This window comes from Peromyscus californicus, unplaced genomic scaffold (assembly GCF_007827085.1).
Source record: "Peromyscus californicus insignis strain IS unplaced genomic scaffold, ASM782708v3 Scaffold_5__1_contigs__length_169319896, whole genome shotgun sequence".
Lineage (NCBI taxonomy): Eukaryota > Metazoa > Chordata > Mammalia > Rodentia > Cricetidae > Peromyscus > Peromyscus californicus.
Window position 1 is genome coordinate 110,372,563 of NW_026294573.1, and position 22,916 is coordinate 110,395,478.

The following is a 22,916-nucleotide window of genomic DNA, read 5'->3' on the forward strand; positions in this document are numbered from 1 at the left end:
ATTTAACCTCAGATCCTCTGTTTGAAATTTATGCTTCAATTAAGATGGGGGCAGCTGCTACCTACTTTATTTTCCCTTTGAGACTTTTATCTCTCCAGCTTTATCCTTCCCTTCATCGCTTTATCATCACATCAATCACTGTGTTTCATTTCTCAGGAGTCCAGCATGCATGGCAGGCACATTTTTATGGCCAGAAAGCAAACCTACCCTACTTAGCATGTACTGCTTACTTAAACCTAATTAAGTAATTCTGCTGAAACCATCACATCCTTCCTACCACAATGAGCGTTTGGAGAAAATAATAAGGAACACAGGAAGGCTGTGGAAGTCATGGGGAAAAAAGAATGAAAATGCACAGCACAGAAAGGTCACTATCAGTCTATACTGTCTTCATATAATCCTCAATGAGCCAGGACACATTAACACCTCGAGCAGAGGAACTTCACACCTTGCAACATCACATTCACTCCAGCCATTTAATTGGAAATTACCACAGCTGCAAAGCTCCTCTCAAGTATACCAGAGTCAGGGTATTTGTGTGTCTATTTTTAGGCGCATTCTCTGACAGTCCCAGTAAACTCTAGTAGCTTTACTCTAAATATACAGTTAGGGAAATACTGATATTATTCCTTGAAATGCAGATTCTCAAGGATGGAAACCTGCCACACTCTTCCTTAATACCTAGTTCCAGAGCCACATATATATTCACCAGATGTGACCATGACTGACTGAATGTTCAAAGTCATCTTTGTATTGTTGTTGTTCTGTTTTGGGTTTTGGATTTTTTTTTTTTAAGCAGTAGACAGCATACCTCTTCCTTGTTGGTTGGCAGGCTATTTTACCACTTGTATCTGGAAGTAAATGAAATGGTCAAGGGGTGAGCTTTTTGTTGTAAATGTTTAGTTAGTGTTTGTTGTTGTTAATGTTTTGTAGTCATTATTGTTATCATTCACTTTTAAGTTCTGGGCTCTTTGAAGAAATCTTTGTCGAGTTCTATAAGCTTCCTACTGAAAAGGTAGTAGTTTTGTAAGTCTTGGTTATGGTTATAGCTTTGAGGCAGTATTCTGCTTAATAACATATTATTTTATTCATATTACAATCATATTTCTGGGGGATTATAATATCATTTTGTTTACAATTAAAGATTACAAGAATGCTTTTTCTTACCAAATTAGTGTTTACAGTCAATAAGACACATTGAAACTGTTGAAATGAAATATTAACACAACCATACAGTAACAACACAGCTTATGGGCCTGTTCCATAATTCTCTGATCCAGAAATACAAGTCTAACGTATGTACATAGAGACAGCATTTGGAGTCTCTGATCTCTGTCAAACCAGATCTATAAATATGCCTCTAACTGTTTTTTTCTAAATATAGAAGAAAACTGTTATAAAATTTGAAATAAAAAGATAGAATTAAAACTGCATTCATCATGGTCAAATAATACGTTAAAAGTAGCTTTCGCGATTAATTTCATGTGTCAGCTAAGACAGTACTAAGAGAACAATGAAAATATATGGAAGATAATTGCCCAAGTAGCTGGCCAGAGCATTGTGGACTCATTATGCAGCTCCACTCTTCTTAATGGACATATCTACACTACCAAGGATATGATGCAGGAAACTGTAGATCAGACAATGGTATTGAGAGGTGAAGAGTGAATTAACCAGAACTGAATCAGTAGACCTTCTAGGGTTGGAAAATGTCTGTCCATGACAAACCAAGACTGGACAGTCACTCATCTTCTCTTAGAAGCTTACTATTCCCCTCATGAGGGCAGAAGGAGCTGATATTGGTGAGGAATTGGTCATGCTTGTGAAAAATGGTTGGTGTTGAATGGATTAAAAACCAAGTAGCCACGCCAGGGGCTAACGGTCTGATAAAATATGTGCAAGAGGTTTTGGACTGAGGGCTAGGAAATCACTGAGTGAGAAAATTGAACATTTCATTAGAAAGGATTTATTCATTGAGGTTTAACAAGAAATTGTCATATGGCAGCTGAAAATCTTTAGAGTCTCTTCTGCAGAAATACGGAAGGGACAATAACCAGACTGAATAAATCATGTCTTTTTCCATTGAATCTAACATGGTAATGAAACAATAATGATAAACACCAAAAATTAAATATTAGTTCTGTGTAAATCTATATTTGCCTTGCAATGTAGGCATAGCTATAGCCCTTTTCATGATGAAGAAGCTGCATAATAGAATAATACATTACCAAGGCACACAGTTCATATTAGGATTTGACTCCAAAGATCTGGTCTTTATAGAAACATATGAGGTTTCATATAATTTTGGTTTTCAGGTTTTAAACTTACAATCCAATCCCTTTTCCAATACATATGCTTACAGTTTTCTTTTTTGCATGATAAATTGATAAAAATGCTGTCTAACTTGTTGCTTCTGTTTATGTATATATTTGCATGTCTGCTTATGCAAGTGTGTGTGTGTGTGTGTGTGTGTGTGTGTGTGTGTGTGTGTGTGTGTATGTGTATGTGTCTATGTATGCAGTGCTTTGCTTTGAAGTGTTGGGGGGATAGGCTTCTTATGTGTGAAGGCGCATTATTACTTGGAAACTAATGCACAGTGATTCTCAACATGTTTGCTGATGGTACTTTCAACAATCACCCGTGTTCATGTTGTGAACTGGCCAGATATACTTTCTCTTCTGGTGCTGCCATTAACTCACCTTTCCTCTTTCCTTCTCACTTTTCTTCTCTCCTTTCCTCCCCTCCACTTCTAGAGCCTCTCATCTTTCCTCTAACATCCCCACCTGTAAACATACTGACATGTTTTGCTTTGGGCTTTCTATGTTTAAATCTAAGCCAACTATCACCCAAGTAGCATAGCCTTCTTTGAGATATGAAAGGTGTCAATGAACTTAAAATTTTCTTTTATATTAAAGAAAATCCAATCCAATGCTTTCTACTCTCTCTACTTTTGATCACAGAGAGATAATCATTTTCAGTAGTCTGTATAGATTGAGTTCTTTTCCAGGAGAAATTCCCTTGAGAGGGAAGCTCTACTTCCATAATTTTTGCTTCTTAGTTTTTAGAGACATGGTCTGGTGATATAGTCCAAACTAGCCTTAAATTTACTATGAAACCTAGGCTGACATTGAACTTACAGCAATCCTTCTACCTCAGTTTCATGGCTTTCACAATCTTACCAATAGAATTCAATATTCAGGCTGCATTTTATGTGTCCAGGTACAGGTTAGTTCTCCAACCAAAGCCAATTGTGTCAGCTGAATCATGAGCACCATGAAGGCATTTTACTGAGCATTGTTACATAGACTCTAGGCCGTGAGTAACAGCTTCAATCTGCCTATTTTTCTTACAAATAGACTCAAGACAAGTTTTATCTTAAATATTAACTTTATTTTTAAGGACTTATGATGCCAATAACAATTTGAATACACACGTCACATTATAAAAAGGCATTACTAATTCTGCCAATCAGGGTAGAAAGCAACAGCTAATTAGATTCAAGAAAGGTGTGGTGATGGGCTGGAGCTTGCATAAAATTTTTGTGAAGTTTGGGGGTCCACAGCTGGACCTTAATGCAGGTGTAATAAATCATATGAATAGCAAAGAAACTGTCGGATGTCTAGGCAAGAATATAGTTAGAGCAGAGGCAGAAAAGAATGTGTCTGGTTTAGGAGAGAAAAGCTGGATATATTTTTGATTGTATGGGAGCATTTTCAAAGGCAGGTATAGAACAAAATATATTTGTGAGCAAGATTTGGGAGGTCAATACATGTCAGGGTAAAGATTCTAGATGGGAATTCTGAATCTGTTTGCTAGAGATTAACTGAAATGTTTGATTACCAGGAAATATGTAGAACAATGTACTTCAGGAAACTTAAATCAATTAAGCTTAGCTTTTGCAGATTATTTATGTTGTAATCTACCCAACAAATAGATAAAAAAGGCCCAGTCATTGAGAAAGGTAGGATATATTTGAGCAGAAAATCTAAATGAAGTTTGGGAATTGGTCAGAAGAAATATCTGAGTTGAGTTACGAGGGGCACCCTGGAGAGTGCAACCACGAGGCTGGGGTGAGAAGCTGTGGATTTAGACATCTCATCTTTTTACTCAGACTTTATACTAAGTCATGAGATGTGAGTATATGCCAGTTCTTACCATGGGAAATTATGCCTTCAGAAAGACTTCATAATAGGCTTCAAACACACCCCCTTCCACCAATAACTCAGTCTCTGCTGCTGTTGCTACAGCTACAGCTTAGATGCTGTCACTCACGTAGGCAAGGAGAGCCTGGGTCATTCAGTATATCAATACCATATATTGTATCAGGTTCTGGAAGTCTAAAATAAACTAAATTTTATTGTTGATATTATAATGGAATTTCTTGAATACTTCAGAATTAACTTGGACAAAAGTGAAATATCACCTCTCTTTAAGAATTTACCTATCTGAGAACCTTGCTGTCTCTCTGCCTGTCTGTTTTTCACATTTCTTTTGTAATCTGTGTGTTCTTCTCAATCTTCAGTGTCACACCCATAATATGGACCCCATATTTTATCACCTAGATTCATTTGACAGTTTCTGCCTTTAAAATTAATTTTCCTATCTAGAAGACCATGCAGATATCAAGATGTGCCTCTTAACATGGAAGGATTTAACAAAAATTATAGTCAACAGAAGATGATTCATAAAGTATGTGTGTATGTGTGTGTGTGTCTGTGTGTGTGTGTGTGTGTGTGAGAGAGAGAGAGAGAGAGAGAGAGAGAGAGAGAGAGAGAGAGACAGACAGTCAAAGAGACAGAGAAAGACAGAGACAGAGAAAGAAACAGAGACAACTTTCTTTCTAGTAATTATCTTTTAATACCTCTCCATGACTTCAGGTTTCTGTTCAAAGCCCACATTAAAATCATTATCATGCCCTGCAGGATAAAATGTTCAAATCTGAATGCAGTGCAACAAGTTTATGTGATCAAACATTTCATCTCCTGGTGCTCATAGTTTCTTTGCATCTTCCTTAATTGTTGCCTCTGTTCCTACACACTCTTTGTCCTCCCTTGCTGTGATTGAAGGTCTTAATTCCTCTTCATTGCCCACTAGAACAATGTCCACTACATCCCTTTCTCTCACTAGCAAGTGAGTCCTCTAAAGCAGGAGCAGTTCCTCTTCGTCTTTGCTCTCCCAGAACATTTATAGCTCAGATCTGGCACATATAAATGAACATATGCCTTTTCTTCTCAGTCATACCAAGATTAACTCATATAATTCTTCATCAATTTTGATGACTAGAAATCAAATCCTAGTCTCCTTGTTGTCTTTACTTAACTGAAATGCCATTATGGGACGTGAGAAAAGAACAGTAGGTTCTAGAAAGTCAAGTAAAAAATACTGTAGGCTGGAATATGATGTAAATGATTAGCACTGAAAACAAAATCCATCTTCTGTACTGAAAATACTGCAGAAGGTATCCATGAGACTCAAAACATGATTTTATAAAACGGACAGAATTTACATGAGCAATTAAATTTGTTTGAAAAGACTGATAGAAAAGTCTTCACTTTAATTACCTTTGTTGACTCCATGTGACTGAAACTAAGCTAGACTTTAAAGATCAGTAAATTTTCTTTAATATATTCTGCTTGAATTTAACATAACCAATATCATATATGTATCCCCTTTCTAGACAGCTAGTTGAAAACCTTAAATAATAAAACGCATAATGTGAATTTTATCAGTGAATAAGTTTGCTATCATCACTCCATGACTCAAGTAAAGTATACCTAAGATTTCACTGTTCTTTCACGCCAGTTGTCCTAACTTGGCAGCTAAAGTAAGAAAGTATAATGAATAGCTCACAGGTATCACAAAAGCAATCTATCCTAATAATTGAACACATTCAATTAGTTTCTGGAAGTTTTGTTATAAGTAGAATGGTACATAGTGCAGGTTGAGGTATATATCTCAGTGGTGAAATGGGCATGCAAGCAGCTAGGTTAACCCCCTCCCAGCATTCACAGACATACACACACACATACACACACACACTGTAATGAGTGTGCAATGTGAATATATAAGAGCAATATACAGCAAAAATAAGTTTCACTGTTAAACAATTGCAAACGTAAGCATGGGAAAAGGCAGGCAGAATTTCCTAACCAAGAATTCTGATAACTGATACAGATGTCCCTTCACTTATAATGCAAGTTGAAAGTTATTAAGGTATTTCATATACCTCTCCTTTTGAACATCAAAGCTTAGCAACAGTACACTGTAGAGTATTGGGTGTTTTCTCTTATGGTCACTTGGCTAACTGGGAGCTGAAGCTATCTACTGCTGCCAGGGATCTCCAGCAAATACTGTATTATGTGTCCATAGCCTGGGAAAGCATCCAAACTCAAAAATTCTTGGGCCAGCTAAATAGTTTAATGAATAAAGGTGCTTTCTTCCAAAAATTGTGACCTAAGATATACATGGTAGAAGAAAAGAACCAACTCTCATAATTTGTTCTGTTTCACGCGCACACACACACACACACACACACACACACACACACACACACACACACATACACACATGCACACGCACACGCACACACACATGCACATGCCTGCATGCACACATGCACATACAAACAAATATGTGCACATGAAATAAATAAATGCTAAAAAATTCTGAGCATCATTTCTATTTTACTGAATTCATATGCTTTTCACATCATTGAGAAAGTGAAAAATTGTAAATTTAAACTCTGAAGTTGGGACTGAATGACTCACTGCTTCCTAATAGTTTCCTATCATAATCCTGAATATCTCCAGGATATAGTTATTGAAATGTAGATGTGAAAATATGATATTACATAAGTAAAGGGAGGACAGTTATAATAGGATAGTGTGCAAGCTAACTGTGACTACTTTTTATTTGAAAAATAATGTTTATTTCCAAGTGTGAAAGTGTAGCAAAATAATAGCATGCCTCTCTATCAGAAAAGGTAGTGTTTTTTTCCATCTCATCTTTCATCAAACAGAATTCTTAATCAGAATTTTGAGACCTTCCACCATTACTGTCCAGAAAAAGGCAGTAAATTACAGTCTGATTTTGTTTGTCCTGAATTCTGATCATCACTCTCCCATGAGTGATAGTTGTCTCTTTCCTGTGAGATATGACCTATAACTCACCCTTGTCAATATGATTCATTTAATACTGAATGACTTGTATCTTAGAAATACCTGTTTTAAACCATGGCTTTTAATTAATCAGAAAGTAATTGCATTGAATATCATTCTAGGTGTCAAGTGTAATCATATTCTACCCTGGTGAGTCTGTGTCTGGCCTGCTTTGTAAAATTTAATCAGAACTCTGATTTGCATGGAACTCCAGGCTAAACATGAAGTTTTCCCAGAGGTTGTGTTATAAAGATCAATAGAAAAGTCAGCTTCCCCTGACTACACGCATGTTGCTCCCTATTTGGAGACAGTTACAGATTCAAGAAAGCATTTTGCATTGAGAAATCCAGAAACCAGGGGGTGAGTATCTCAATTCGAAATGCTAGCCACATAGCAGAGCTACTTAATTCCAGATTATATCAAATGAATGCAACTTTTGCTGTGTGCACCTAGGATGCCATAATTCACTTGGAAAGCTGAACGATTTGGACCTCCTCTTCTCTGTACTAGCCTCTATGCAAAGTTGTTTTTCCCTTACTCACTAGAAGTTACACATCTTAAGGTCAAACACTGATTTTTATCTCACTCTTAATTAAGTACCTGGAAAGTGGTGACATCACTAATTGTTTGAATGAAAACATGCCTAACAGTATCTAGCAATCCTTTGGTTTGTATATTGATAAATCAATCAATGGCTTCATAAGATAAGGAATATGCAAATGGAATTTATCACAGTAGAAATGCTTTGTCAATAGGCCATTGATGGTTAAAGGACTTGTTTTCTTCATATTTTAAGAACTGAATATTCACATTTGAACACTATATTAAAACATTGAAAGTGCTAACTTCCTTGCAAGGATTATGAAACTGCCTGCTTTATTAATTTGTAAAGATAAAGTTCTCTTCCTGTTGGCATAGGATGGCCTCTATAGTGTGATTTGGTGTGTGGCAATATTAGCCTATGTTGTACATATATCTGTTTTTACCTTCCCTCTTGTTGGGTTATACTACATGTACTCAGAAGAAATTAAAATTAAATAGAACAGCTCATTTTCAGAGTTTGCAGTTTGGTTCAGGAGTTTGTACATTTGAATGGAATTCATTGAAAAGGACTTTTGAGCATAGCTGTACTAAAGATTGCATTAGTGCTGGTAATTCAGTAAGTGTATAAGTGGTATGGTTGTTGTTACATAAGGAAATAAATACTAGTTTTTTTATATTATAGCCTGAAACAGATTGGAGAAGAATCATTTAGTGGTGGCTAAGAAACTACTAGAGGAACTTAGATATTTTGCAGTTATAAGACAGAAAAGTCACTGTAGAAACCTGGGCTCTGGGATGACACATTGAAATTCCTCAGTTGCCTCAGAAAAATAAAATAGTTAAGTTGTTTCAGAATTACATCTACTGCACCATCAAGGAAATGGGTGATACACCACATGTATTTACTACTAAAGATGTACCCAACTCAATGGCATTACATGTATCCAGGCCACCTTGATGTAATATTTTCAAATGTTTTCCATCCACTCAGAACCCTCATCACTAAAGAAGAGCATAAAGGTGTTGTCAAAGCTGCAATGAATTTGAATGTAGCCATATGTAAAATATTCACGCAAAGATGACCTCCAGATGACACAATGACCTCATCAGTAGTCCCCTGAACTTATATATAGGAACTTAAATTAATGACCCCATGACATTTTGGGGTCCTTTTAATATCTATGTTTCTCTTTACCTTGTTTGTATTTGTTGTAACTCTGAAAGTATAAATGATTATTTTGAATATATGAAGACATCTTGTTAGAATAAAGGGTATTTGTCATCACTGACTTGTATTATTGACAATATATTCCAATCCGTATTGAAGTTTGGGACATTTACACATGAAAAGAAATGTTTTCCCATGATTAAATTAGCATTTTCCATACATTACTTTTACATTATTATAGACAAATTTCTTTTTTTGGTGGAGGGAGGAATGCATTTATTTGGTTTAGACTTTCACGTCATTGTTCATCATCAAAGGAAGTCAGGACAAGAACTGAAACAGGGAAAGAACCTGGAGGCAGGAGCTGATGCAGAGGCCATGGAGGGGTGCTGCTTACTGACTTCCCCTGCCTGGCTCACAAGCCTGCATTCTTTCTTTTTTTAAATTTTATTTTATATTTAATTTAATTTTACATATCAGCCACGGATTCCCCTGTACTCCCTCCTCCCAACCCTCTACCTCCCCCCCCCAATATAGCCCCCATTCCCACCTCCTCCAAGGCAAGGTCTCCCCTGGGGATTCAGCTCAGCCTAGTAGATTCAGTTGAGGCAGATCCAGTCCCCTCCTCCCTACACCAAGGCTGAGCAAAGTGTCTCAGCATAGGCATTCCATTCCAAAAGGCTGGCTCATGAACTAAGGACAGGTCCCAGTCCCACTGCCTGGGGGCCTCCTAAATAATTCAAGCTAATCAACTGTCTCACTTATCCAGAGGGCCTGATGCAGTTCCAAGGAGGCTCCTCAGCTATTGGTTCATAGTTCATGCGTTTCCACTGGTTTGACTATTTGTCCCTGTGCTTTTTCCAATCATGGTCTCAATATCTCTTGCTCATATAATCCCTCCTCTCTCTCGCCGCCGATTGAACTCCTGTAGCTCCACCTGGGGCTTGGCTGTGGATCTCTGCATCTGCTTCCATCAGTCACTGGATGAAAATTCTATCATGATACCTAGGGTGTTTGGCCATCAGATCACCAGAATAAGTCAGCTCAGGCTTTCTCTCAACCATTGCCAGTAGTCTATCATGGAGGTATCTTTGCGGATTTCTGGGGACCTCTCTAGCACTCTGCTTCTTCCTATTCCCATGGGGTATTCATTTATCATGGTATCTCTTTCCTTGTTCTCCCATTCTGTTCCTGATCCAGCTGGGATCTCCCGCTCCCCTAACCTCTCTTTCCCCCGACCCTTGCCCTCAATTACCCCCCTCATGTCCAGTTTGCTCATGTAGATCTCATCCATTTCTCTGTTGTTGGGTGATCCCTGTGTCTTTCTTAGGGTCCTCTTTACTGGGTAGCCTCCCTGGAGTTGTGAGTTGCAGTCTGTTATCCTTTGCTTTACATCTAAACACTCTTAGTAAATAAGAAACACAGAGCCAGATACAGAAGAAATAGCCAGAGAGATCAGAGAAATAGCCATGACCAGCTTTAGCTTACCACCAGAAGTAGCTTCCCCAGAGATATAGCTTCTTCCTGTCTGACTTGTCTTTTTATTGCCTTTCTTTTCTGCCTTTTCATTGGCTCTAAACCCACCCACATGACTTCCTCGTCACTGCCTGGCTATATAGACCTCCAGGTCTCTATGATTGGTCCTGGGATTAAAGGTTCATGTCACTACCCTTGTCTGTTTCCTTGACCACACAGAGACTCTGCCTGCCATGTGATCAGATTAAGGGCATGTGCTACCACTGCCTGACTCTGCTTATGGGTCTCTTTGACTTCTAATCTCCAGGCAACTTTATTTATTAACATACAAATAAAATCACATTTCAGCACAAATAAAATATCACCATACATTATCTTCAAATGCCCCTTCTTTGTTGTTTATCCATGTCTTCAAATTATTTAAATTATTTTTTCATTCCACTAACTTCGCTAAAAAAATCACTTACAATTTTTCTGTTTTATAACACTGTGTACTGCTTCTTCAAGTTTGGTGTATTTGTTTCATAGTTTTAATATAGCTTACTATCTGGGGGAAGAAACAATATAGAACCATATGAAAAGGTTCAATTATGAAACAAAGAAGGAAATCAATAGAGGGAACACCATGAGTGATGTGAGTATCTGAAATCTAAGATTATACCTAGGCTGATACATTCAGCATCTTTTTGAGGAGATCTTCCAGAGCATTGAAGTTTTGGGAAGGAAAGAGGCTCTCCAAAGTTTTGAATCATAAAGAATATAAATCAAAGGACCAAAACCAGCAGAAAAAACATACCTGTTGCAAGGTATTTGATTACACTGTGTAAAGATATGTCACTGTGATTGGTTTAATAAAAAAGCTAAACAGCCAATAGCTAGGCTGGTGGCATAGGCAGGACCTCTGGACAGAGAGAGCTCTGGGAAGAGGAAAGGGGAGGGGGTCACCAGCTGGATCCAGAGGTAACTGGACAAGTAGGAGGAGAGGTAAGAGCCAGAAGCCATGTGGCAGCTTGTAGACTAATAGAAATGGGTTAGATTAAGTTATAAGAGCTAATTAGAAAAAAGCCTAAGCTAAGGCCAATTAATAAGAAGTCTCCATGTCATTATTTGGGAGCTGGCTGGCAGGACAGAGAAAGACATGTTATACACACTAGACAGGAAAAGGAATGTGATGAGCTTGTTGAGTTTGTCCTCAGTATAGCACTTGTTTATATCACTGATGCTGATGCAGATCAGAATTTATGGAAGAAAGAAAGAGCATGGAGAACTGGGAGTGAAGCTGAAGGGTACTGCACTTTCCTGGTAGTTAGGAAACCCTACATTCAACCCCAGTATGCCCCTATTCTCACATATGTGTGTGAATATATATATATATATATATATATATATATATATATATATATATATATATATAATGCATACTACACACACATACAAACACACACACAAACACAGGCACACACACACATCTGTATAACAGACAGATAGACAGAGACAGAGAGACAGGCAGGCAGACAGAGATCTCCAGTTCTCACTGTCATCTCTGCTTTCCCAGCTTGAGGCTTTCCACACCCAGTCTCTACGGTTGGCCAGGTTTCATATCTGAAGGAAAGCAGTGCTTTTTTTTGTCCATAGTTCTCAAGTTAGGGATCTAACGGCTGTGGCTGGTACACTTGCTAAGGAAATTAGTTTTTACGTCCATATCTGGCATATGAGTCTCAATACCTTGTGAGAAAATCACAGGACTTTCTACAAGCATATTTTCTGGTGAAGGATACCAGAAACCATTCGTTTAGGTACAGCTAAAGGATTAAATCCTAGTTTGCTGTTGCAATGCTTCCCATTGTATAAGGGAATTCTCAAGTTCTACACTTTCTTCTGAGGGTGGAACATGGAATTACCTCATATAGTCCTTTGGTGACTTGCTACTTAACTGTTTTGGGCTCAGGCTAGTCCTGAGCTTTTGGAATAGTGCCTAATATCAGGGGCTTAGGAATCAAGATACCAATGGGACACTGTTCTTTAGTGGAAACTGCCAGAGAGGTCTGTGACGTTCTTTTTCTTCAAGTGTTATTAACTTTATCTTAAAAAAAATAACTACTGTGCCTTTTTTCCTTGGAATTAGACTCTCACAGCTATTTAAGTGGTGTGAATAGTACAATGAAGAGCCACATTTGTTGAATTCAAGAACAGGATAGTATCAATTGGTATGAAAGAAATAGTCTTTTTCAAGAATCAAGGAAATATGTGGTCAGTTTATGTGATTAACAAGGACCAATTATATTGGGTATTCAAGACAATTTTATATTTTTACAGAAATTATAGAAATAAATACCTTTGATTAATGGATTGCATGAAAAAGAATCATTAGGGAGAGCTCTATATGGAGATTACAGGAGGGTTTCAGAAGAAGTCATGTGAAGATATGGAGACTGAGCAACTGTTGGTGATGGGTGCTTTGAAGGAGAATAAGTGATGTGTGAGACAATGGTACAGATGGATACTTCATAATACAGTCATTGATACTTGAATTTTACACTCAGTACGAAGGCCCCTGAAATACTTTTAAAATGGGAGGAACACATTCTGGTCTTCCAAATGACAAGATGTTTCTTGTTGCTGTGTCAAATCTGGACCTGACTGAATCAGTGGGGAAGCAGAGACAAGAGTTATGCTGCTAAAACAGCTCCCCTGAGAGGTAAGGCCATTTCCTGCCAAGGCTAAGGCAGTAAACATCATGTCTTTGACATGCACAGAGGGAAGAAGGATGCTGGAATGTTCATCCTGGCATCACCCCTTGCTAGGTGTAGCAAGTGCATAGGAGACTCCGATGAATGTTTTGGGTGGGAGTTATCAGTCTGCACTGTGGTTTCAAATTATCTGGGTGTTGTGTCACACTGTATACTCTAATTCAGAAGTTCTGAAATGGGACCCATTATTGCAAAGCATGACCGTGTTCACCAAGGAATGTGCCATACTTGGAGGCTATAATAGAGACTTGTTTGACATCTCTCTCCTCTTCAGCTGTCTCCAATACCACGAGAATGCATTAGAATCTGCACAGCCGTATTTTACATTCTTCTTCAACCTTCAGTTTAAGGCATAGAAGCTTTTCCCAGCACTGCTTACTATCCCACTGACACCCACTATGACCTCTTCAAAGGCTGATGCTGAGTAAATTTCTCATTAAAATTAAAAAAAAAAATAGCCAGGTGGTGGTAGTGGTGTAAGCCTTTAATTCCAGTACTCAGGAGGCAGAGGCAGGCAGACCTTTGTGAGTCTGAGGTCAGCCTGGTCTGCAAAGTTAGTTCCAGGACAGACAGGGCTACACAAAGAAATTCTGTCTCAAAAAAATAAATAAATAAATAAAACAAAACAAAAAAACAATTTAAAAGTTAAAAAGTGAAGAACATACTTAAATTTTCTCCCTTCTAGATGTCTTTACCTTATTGTCCTTAAGTTAATCCACCATACTCTATTTACATGCACTGTTGTTGCTAAGAAAAAATATAATAATTTTAAATGACAAATGTCCAATTTGTGACTTAACTTGTTTACTGAATTTGGGCTTTCTTCGCTAGTTATCCTCTGGACATTAAGTACAGATGAAGTATTTACCTCAAAAAGTAAGAAAGTCCCTTGAAGTTGTGCTAAATGGCTTTAAACTAATTTCTTTTGCATAAAAGTGTCACTTATAAAAGCATATATATGTTAGGCAAACAGTGGAACAGCATGAATAATTATTTTCACCCATGCGTTTAACATTAATTAACTTCAAACTCCCACATTTTTGTTTGTGTGTTTGTTTAATTATTTCCTACAGTTACAGAGCAAAGAAAAATGACCCTGGATCAAGAGGGCTATTTTCTTAGCTTACAGAAACATCACGATCTTACATTAATATGTTCCTTTAATTTAATGAAAGTATATTCAGAGCTAAACACTTGAGATACTAGCAAACACAGAGCCTTTCTTCTACTTACCACATATAAACTCTGACAAATTAGTCTGACTTTCTGAGTGTCAGGCTATTCACTGGTAAAGTCTTAATTACAGAAATACATCATGGCTGCATGATGGTGGTGCACCTTTAATCCCAGCACTCAGGAGGATCTCTGTGAGCTCGAGGCCAGCTTGGCCTACATAGTGAGTTCCAGGCCAGCCAGGGCTATGTAAAGACACCCTTTTTCAGAAAAAAAGAAAAAAGAAAGAAAGAAAGAAAGAAAGAAAGAAAGAAAGAAAGAAAGAAAGAAAGAAAGAAAGAAAGAAAGAAAGAAAGAAAAGAATGAAAGAAAAAAGTATACGGTGAATTTGATAAGAATTAAGGAGGCTGTATATAAACTAAGCATGGTATTTGGTACACTGTAAACTTTCACTAGATATTAGACATTAATCTTAGTAGTATGATTGTTAATTATTACTTTCCCAACAAGAACAAACCTGATTCAGGAAGAACTGGTTGGCAGGGCCTTTGAAAAATATTCGTGATCTGGAGCTCACGTACCAGCTGCTAATTTGCTTGTTTATTTCATTTGATTTCCCTGAGCTGCACATAAGGGGAGTGGGTGGCAGAGCTTAATTTATTTGTCCCTTTTTTTGAAAATGTGGGCTTTTGGCTCTCACGCTATTTTGAGGCATGGCCTGGTGGTGGCACTGGGGATATGCACACTTTGGGAAGGTGGGAGGATTGTGTACCTCTGCTAGTGGCTCCAGCAGCGTTCATTCCCCCAAGTGATCATCCCAGGTGCTCCATGGCTGGTGCTACCAGCCAAAGGCCTCTCCTCCCACAGATCTGGAAACACATGAAAAGAGCCATGACTCACAGGCTACAACTTTCTCAGCTGCTTGATACCAGCACTGATAGGCTCAGCTCCCATGTCTGCATCACCCTTCAGGCTGCCTGAAGGGGAAAGGGCTCTCTAGCTTTCAAATACAGTGCTTCCAGAGGACCACTGACACACTGGGAGGCACTGTGGAGAGGGTGGGACACAGATGCTGTCCCTTTGCTGGAGTCCACGGAGGAACGAGCTGAGGTGGTAGGAGGGTATCTTCAGACACTTAGAGGTATGACATTTGCAGTGTTTTTAAATCTTTCTTTACAAACTGTCAAAGAATCCCTGCTTTGCTGCCTTGATCTCACACCCTGAACTTTGCACATTTCTGTTAGCGTTTACCTCATGCTGTCTTTTGCTGTGGTTCTGGCTTTGGCCTCCCTGCCTACTGTGGACTATGTGCTCTGCGAGGGCAAGTCTTTTCATTTACATCTTTGTATCTTCAGTTCTGAGTTCACTGCCTAGCAGACAATAGTGCTTAAATAGCAATTGTTGGCGGTAAGAATGCACAGCTTGTTAACTGGATGGATGAATGGATGAACAGCTACACCCATGCTATGAGGGAAAAGATGATAATCCAGCACAATGGATTGTTGGGGATATACAAATACTTTCTAATTAGTATAAGGACATTTGATGGAGGGAATTAACCTCAAAGTAATTTGGAGAAGATTTTAAATTAAAGAAGAAAATGTTCTCAAAAATAAAAATGAGCATCTATGACCATGTTGTATGAACATGCTATTTAAATGAAAATTAAAACAGATTTAGTTTATGTAAAGATACAATTATTGAATTTATAAAGAAATTTACATAGCAGAATTATTAATCTTCAATGAGAAAAATGATTGGTGTGTACCCAGACACTTCCTGTAATAGTGTTTATTAAATGCCTACTTTGTGCTGGATACAATGAGCTGACAGATGAATTGAAGTAGATCTCAGTCACTGAGAGGCTTAGAATTAATCAAGAAGCAGATGGGTAAATAAGTAATTATAGCAGTAGAAAAACAGAGGTCTTAGAACTGTAAAAACAAAATCTGGACATTTTTAAGTAGGCTCAGAAAAATCTGATAAAGGGGAAAAGTGGCAAATGAACTAGAACTTGGACAATGTGTAAGAGTTTACCCTGACTGGAGGAAACAAGGGGTTGTGTTTGTGCAGAAAAGGATGGGCAGGATGAGCAGAGTGCATTCTGGGAAATGTAGTACTTCAGTATTTTACAGCAATCACAGTGAGTGTTAGAGATCAGACAGGCAGGGGGAAGGGGAACTGTGGTTACAGAACTGATCCCTCCATGTAGGGGATGTGTACTTGAAGGATGTAATAACCATGGCTGATTGCTGTCCCACTGATTGCAGTACAATGCTAACTGGGCAACATAATGTCTCTGCAACCTTTATTGTTGTTCTATTACAGCACATGGGCGAGTGTGGGCTCAGCTGTGTAGTCCTAGCTTCACATGCCTGTACTTATTTTGGCAAAAGCAATTAACAGAAATATGATGATGATTTAATTTTATGCATGTGTGTTAATTGTATATATACCACTTTACAAATCTGAAAAAAAAATGGCTGGTAAAATATAATCATGGTCATAGTAAATACTCAAATGGACTCATTAACAACGTTGTAAGGAGAACATTGACTCCTGGTTTCTCCACACAGACTTCCTTATGAAACCCGTCTCCATAAACACAGGAACCTAAAGACGTAGAAAGCAGTCTATAATTTTATCCACAAGGCAGATACTTTCATTAGTATGAGCTAGAGTATCTACCTGAAGTATCCACTATAATGCTTTGTTCTGAGCACACTGTCTTACTCTGTAGCCCTTGCTAACCTCAAACTGTTGACAATAGTCTGGTTGCAGCCTCCTAAATAATGAGATTATATGTGTGAGCCTATAACACTCAGTTTGTAGTCTAGCTTAAGTTTTGTAAATCGTTAGTTATATAAACAATTAATTAGTCACCATCTTCGCAAAATTGGTTTACCAAAAACATCTAGTATATTAGAGAAATTTTTTTAGAAAATCAAGAATTCATCTTCAAAGGCTTCCTGATTTTATTTTTTGATATTTATTTGACTTATTTTGGGTATCTGCTTACAAAGAACTATGTTTGTGTGTATATACAAATAACACTGACATTGACAAACATGGTAGACCCTTATGCTGTAAGAAATTAGTAGAAATAGTTTCATTTAACCATATCAACTCATTCAGTCTTCACCTGTAAGGTAGGTAGCTTTTAACATCTCCATTTCATAGGCGAGAAGCCCAAAGCTTTTAAAGTCTCCATTTCATAAGAAGCCCAAAACTGAAGGAACTTAACAAGGATCTTGTTCTGGTCATGAACCAGGAAATGCTAAAGTCAATGCTTGAACACATATGCTCTGGCTGTAGGTTCCATGCTCTTAGATCCTAGACAGTAGGCTACACTTCATACCATGTAAGAGGACTGTGACCTCCCGGAGCCCATGGGAGAACAAGTCATCAAACCATGTGGCAACAGCCCAGCAACTTGGAGAAGGAAGAGAATCTTGTTTATGGAAGGATGGGTAGTGAACTACAGCTGTACCTAAAACTATGGTAGGATTATTATTTTTTTTTTAGATGGAGGTTAAACTGGCTTCCTAGCCTGGAGATTGGCATAAGCAGAAGGCATGGGATGGACAACATAGGTGGTTTGGAGGACAGCATATGTGAGCAGTGAAGGGTCTGTGGGACCATGCAGAGGATGGGAAAGTGGAACACAGCTGAGCTTGGAGCCTTTCCAGCATATTCTGGATGTGAAGCGGTGATCAGAAGAGTTACTGTGCTTGGTTTTGTTCTATTTTGCTTTTGTAAGCAAAGGAGTAAGATGAGGGAAGATAAATTAAGCAGCTACATACAAGATTGATTAAATGAACAATGGGAAAGATTTGAAAGGTCAATGAGAGGAAAGGCTGATGTTCTAAGGGATTTAAGCACTTCCACATGAACAACTTAAACAGACATTTAAAAGAATGAAGGAAACTTCTGAAGTATATCAACCCTGGAATGAAAACCAAGACATGTCAGAACTTCGTTCCTATAGTATAAGAAACACAGAGAAATAGTATTTCCCCGTCCAACACACACAGGGCTTTTTTGGATTATGTGAAAATCTGAAAGAAAAATCCATTCTTTACTTCCTTTCTGTCTCTGAAGTCATGAATAACACAATTCTTTAACTTTGCCTCCACTGTGTGGTGACAGGTTTGCACAAGATAGATGTACAGAGGGTCACGGCTAGTACATTATTCTCAGATGTCCATGGCTGTCCTGTGGTATGGAATGATGATATATGTGCTACCGTACGATGAGCATTAATATTAGTCAGAGCTTACTCAGGACACAAGAGGCCAGGGAGAGCTGAGGGAAGATCATCTGGCATGAGCAGACTTTCTTCCTCAGGCCCCTGCGATTTCTGTTGAGGTACAAAGCAAGGATATAAACCTAATTTTGGCTTCAGATTTCTGGCTGAACTTCCTGAAACTCACATATGTAGATTTCAGGATAAGCATTCATATCAGAAGAAAAGTTGTACGAGATATTGTATGAATGCAAGAAGAAAAACACAAAAGCAGAGAGAGTAAAGGAAAACACTTGTTCATTTTGTATGAGATGGACTTGAAATTGTAGGATATGTAACCAAATTGAAGTTTTCTAGACAGTTGAGTTTAGGGTGAGGTTTGAAGGATCCCAGTCAGTACTGCCTAAAAAGAACAGTATTTGAGTGGCTTATGTCCATGAAGCAGGTCACAACTCATATAGCAGAGCAAATGCCAGGCATGCTTCTTTGGATTATATGTTTTGTAGTCCTCCTCAGAGTAAAATTCTTTTTGGTGAATTTTTTTTATGGTATAGAGGAAATCTTCTCACAGTGCTCCAAAGTAAATGGTCTTCTTTTGGGGATTCCATCATGTGGGGTCTCCCGGGTTATCATTTCCTCAAGAGGATTCCTTAACAAGCCAGAACTTAGAAAAGATCTGAAAAGATTTCCTAAATGGTTAGTATATTTTTAAAAAAGAAGGCTGAGTTATAGTGTTTTTAACTATATTCATTTAAATTACATGCATCTAAGACTAGTCATTCTACTATGAAAATATATACTAGTGGTAGAAGAATAATGGGTCTTTGTACCTTCCAACTCTAGTGTGAACATCTAAGGTTCTAGCCCTTTCCCCCTGGAAGGTGACTGGGGATCTGGTGTGAGGAGGAGGGAAGCTGCTGACTTGCTGATGTGATGGAAAGGCTCAGGTTTGTAGCCACCTGTACCATCAATTTACTTTGTTCTTTTGACTTTTAAGTCTAATTGTATTTGAGTGTTTTCCACTTGTGATGAGGTTCAAACCCAGAGACTTATGCATGCTACACAAATGTTTTACCAATGAATTAGATAAACTTCCCAGCCCTTGTGCCTTTTGAAACTTTGAAATAATATTGAACATACAGAAGGATTGCAAGATAATGCAGAGAATTTCTGTGTCACCTTTACCCAGAATTAGTCATTGTTTAAATCTGTATTCTCTGCCTTATTTATCAACTTAGTTGTACTTTCCCAAAGGTATTTCAGAATAAGTTGGAAGTATCATGCTCCTCCATTCTCTGGTGTCTCCATGTACATTTGTTAAGAGGAAGAATATTCCCTAACATAAATATAGTCCATTAAATTTCATCAACCCATCTTTTGCCTATTCTGTAATCCATAATGAGTTTTATCAATTGCCTCACTCATATTATGGTAGAAAAGATGTCAAATCTAGTCTCACATCATTATTTCTTTTACTGTATTAGCACTCTGTTTGATAGGAAGATATGAAAAGACAGGTTTTGGACATTTGGAAAGGGACCATGAGGAAGTTAGATGTTTTGAGTGTTTTTTAATCCTCAAAAGAGATATCCTTGTGACATGATATATTCATCAATGTTCTCTGAGAAATCTATCTATCTCCATTGGTTTTGTTTACACATGTGTGTTTGTACAGTTGTAGCGCACATTTAAAAAAATCCAGTCAGTGAAAACTGCATAAATGATGGTGATCTCATAGGAATATATTGCCTGGTGATGTTGTAGCTGTCTTAGTTTGTGTCAGAACACTGTGGGATGTTTACATAATGATGAACTTACTTGTCAAAATATAGCTACATGATATACAGTCAGTTGTCTTTCAGTATTTCCAGTGTCTAGGAATGCTCAACTCCCTCACATAAAATCCTATATGCCTAAAATCACCTCAAGCTTAATCACAGTACTTAATGCAATGTAAATGTAATTATGTATTATGTTGTATTGTTAAGAGAGTTATGAAACAAAGGTCAGTGTAGACACAATTTTAAAGGACTTTAAAAGTATCATTGAAGTAACATATCTTTATTATATATGATTCTGTATAATAAAGACACTGTCATATAAGTATGCTATGCACTTTGCACGTATTCCCTCATACACCCCTCTCCTTCCTCCCTCTCCCTTCTGTATCTATTACATCCCCCCCCTAGTTTTACTTACACTTCATGTCATAAATGCATACATGATTTTATATGTAAACTCTAAGACCTACAAAGGAGAGAAACATGAATATATGACTTTATGAATCTAAAATATTTAATATGACTCTTTAGTCGACTTCATTATTCTGCAAATGACATAACTAAGAGAGAGGGCTTTAAAGAATTGGCTCACATCATTGTTGAGACTGGCAAGGCCAAGTCCCTAGGACAGGCTGGAACCCTTGCTAATAGTTGATACTGTAATATGACCTTGCATTTAGGACAGGCCCCAAGCTAGAATCACATTTCCTATTTATGTTACAGTGCATAGGCAGAATGTTTTTTCTTCAGAGAACCTCAAGTTTAAGTCTTAGAGCCTTTCAACTGATTGCATGAGACCCACCCACATTATCAATGGTAATCTTTGTAAAAATCAGCTAATTGTAGATGGTAGCTGTTAACCTATACTAGTGTTTAATTAACTATTTGACAAGCCAAATGAAGAAAACAACCATAGGTAAAGATTCTTTCCTATATTTTATATGTGAAGAGGCAAAAGCCTTGCACCACTTTTCTTACCAAGGTTTCACACTGTAGAGTGAACCCAGAATGCACTCCCACTGAGTCCTACCCCCAAAAACACATGATTTAGAAATTTATGTTGTGCAAACAAATCAACTAAAGAGAATGTTTTAGAAATGGTTCAGGCCTTGAATGAAAACTTAGGCTAGCTTTCAACATTCTATTTACCTTTATGAATATATATTAAATTTAAAAATACTATCCTTTAGGGTTGTTTTGCTTTCCCTACTACATAATATTTTTATGTATAAATACCTTTGCATTCCATCAGTACCCTTAATAAAGCTAGACAGGTAAATTGTACCCATTCTTATACAGCCTATATAATTTATAGTTTTAAAACAGCATTTCAAACTATTGCCACTATTTATCAGATTTTTATTAAGAGGCCATAGAGAAACACATGAGAATTTATAGAGTAGTAGCTGTTTAAAATCAATCATAAATGGCTTATGTAAATATAAACTTTATATATCCATATGAAGCATTTTTATCTTTCTATTTTATTCTAAGAACAATTTCACAGAACTATAACCAAAGCCCATGACACATTTCGAGAATTATCCTTGCCATTAGAAGAAAATATATCATCCATTATACAATTTTAATATTTTAAATAAATATTATTCACAGAATAATATTCATTAAATGCTGTTATGTATAAAATCTTTTGCTATTGATTAGTAAGCATTTTATTAGTAATTTTTCAATAGCCCAACAAGGTCATTGCTAACACTCTATCCATTTTAGGAGGTGGAAAAAAATCATGTGCAGAAAGATTATACAGGTCAAAAAAGATGCCTGCACAGAAATGGATCATTTTGTTTTCTAATTTTACATGTCATCTTAATGTAAATTGATGTGTTTTATGTATAATTCGAATTGTCCTTTGGAACCTGAAAGTGTTCATATTTTGATAGTTGTTAAAGAAATATAATTAAATACCTTATGCTCAGTCAGTAGCAAGATGGCTACCAAATTTAAAAACATAATTTATGACCCTTTAACACAGAGTCCAAAGTTTTTCCCATTTAACTACAACATCTTCTAGTAATAAAAACCCTGTTATGACAGCCTAACATGAAAATCTCCATTGCTTAGCAAATATTAATTTTCTACATTGCAGTCTATAATTACCGACACTGGGCAATTACATGGAGCTCTGCTTGAGTAACATGTTGTCATCTAATTTTAAGGTGGATTATTTTTCTCATAGAATTTCAGGAATGTGCACCTGTCTCCCAAGGTTCTTGCCGTCTGTTAAGGAATAAAACCCTTGAGTTTGATTTTAAAATGTGAGGTACAAAGGTGTCATAGAAGCATGGAAAGGACTGTATAACATAATTTCTTATGATCCAACTGTCCCTCATATTTGTGAATATAAAGCTCCATTTCTTTAATTGTCTACACCCTGAATTTGAGAGGGAGCAGTGGTGGGGAACCCATGAGAAAGTAATGAAGGTGGGTTAGAAGCCGCTGGAGGGGAGAAGATGGGAAAGGAGAGAGAGGGTACAGTCTAGAACAGCATGAAACAGAAGCTTTGGTAAATAGTACAAAGCCCAAGACTGGCTTTGAACTTGCTGTGTAACCCTGGCCTTAAACTTAGAATCCTCCTAACTCAGCTCTCCAAGTGCTGAGAAA

The 22,916-nt window shown here is 37.4% G+C and overlaps 1 protein-coding gene across 22 annotated transcripts in view; it reads left to right on the forward strand.

The window, feature by feature from the left end:
- Lingo2 (leucine rich repeat and Ig domain containing 2) overlaps nucleotides 1-22,916 on the forward strand; it is a 1,194,974-nt gene that overhangs the window by 866,120 nt on the left and 305,938 nt on the right. Inside the window, exon 1 of one of the 22 annotated variants that reach the window (XM_052716831.1) lies at nucleotides 14,683-15,408. The exons of the other annotated variants lie outside the window; for them this stretch is intronic. The gene's annotated coding sequence lies outside the window, so the exon portion shown is untranslated. Of the gene's footprint in view, nucleotides 1-14,682; nucleotides 15,409-22,916 lie in introns of those variants that run through there. 22 annotated transcript variants of the gene reach the window in all.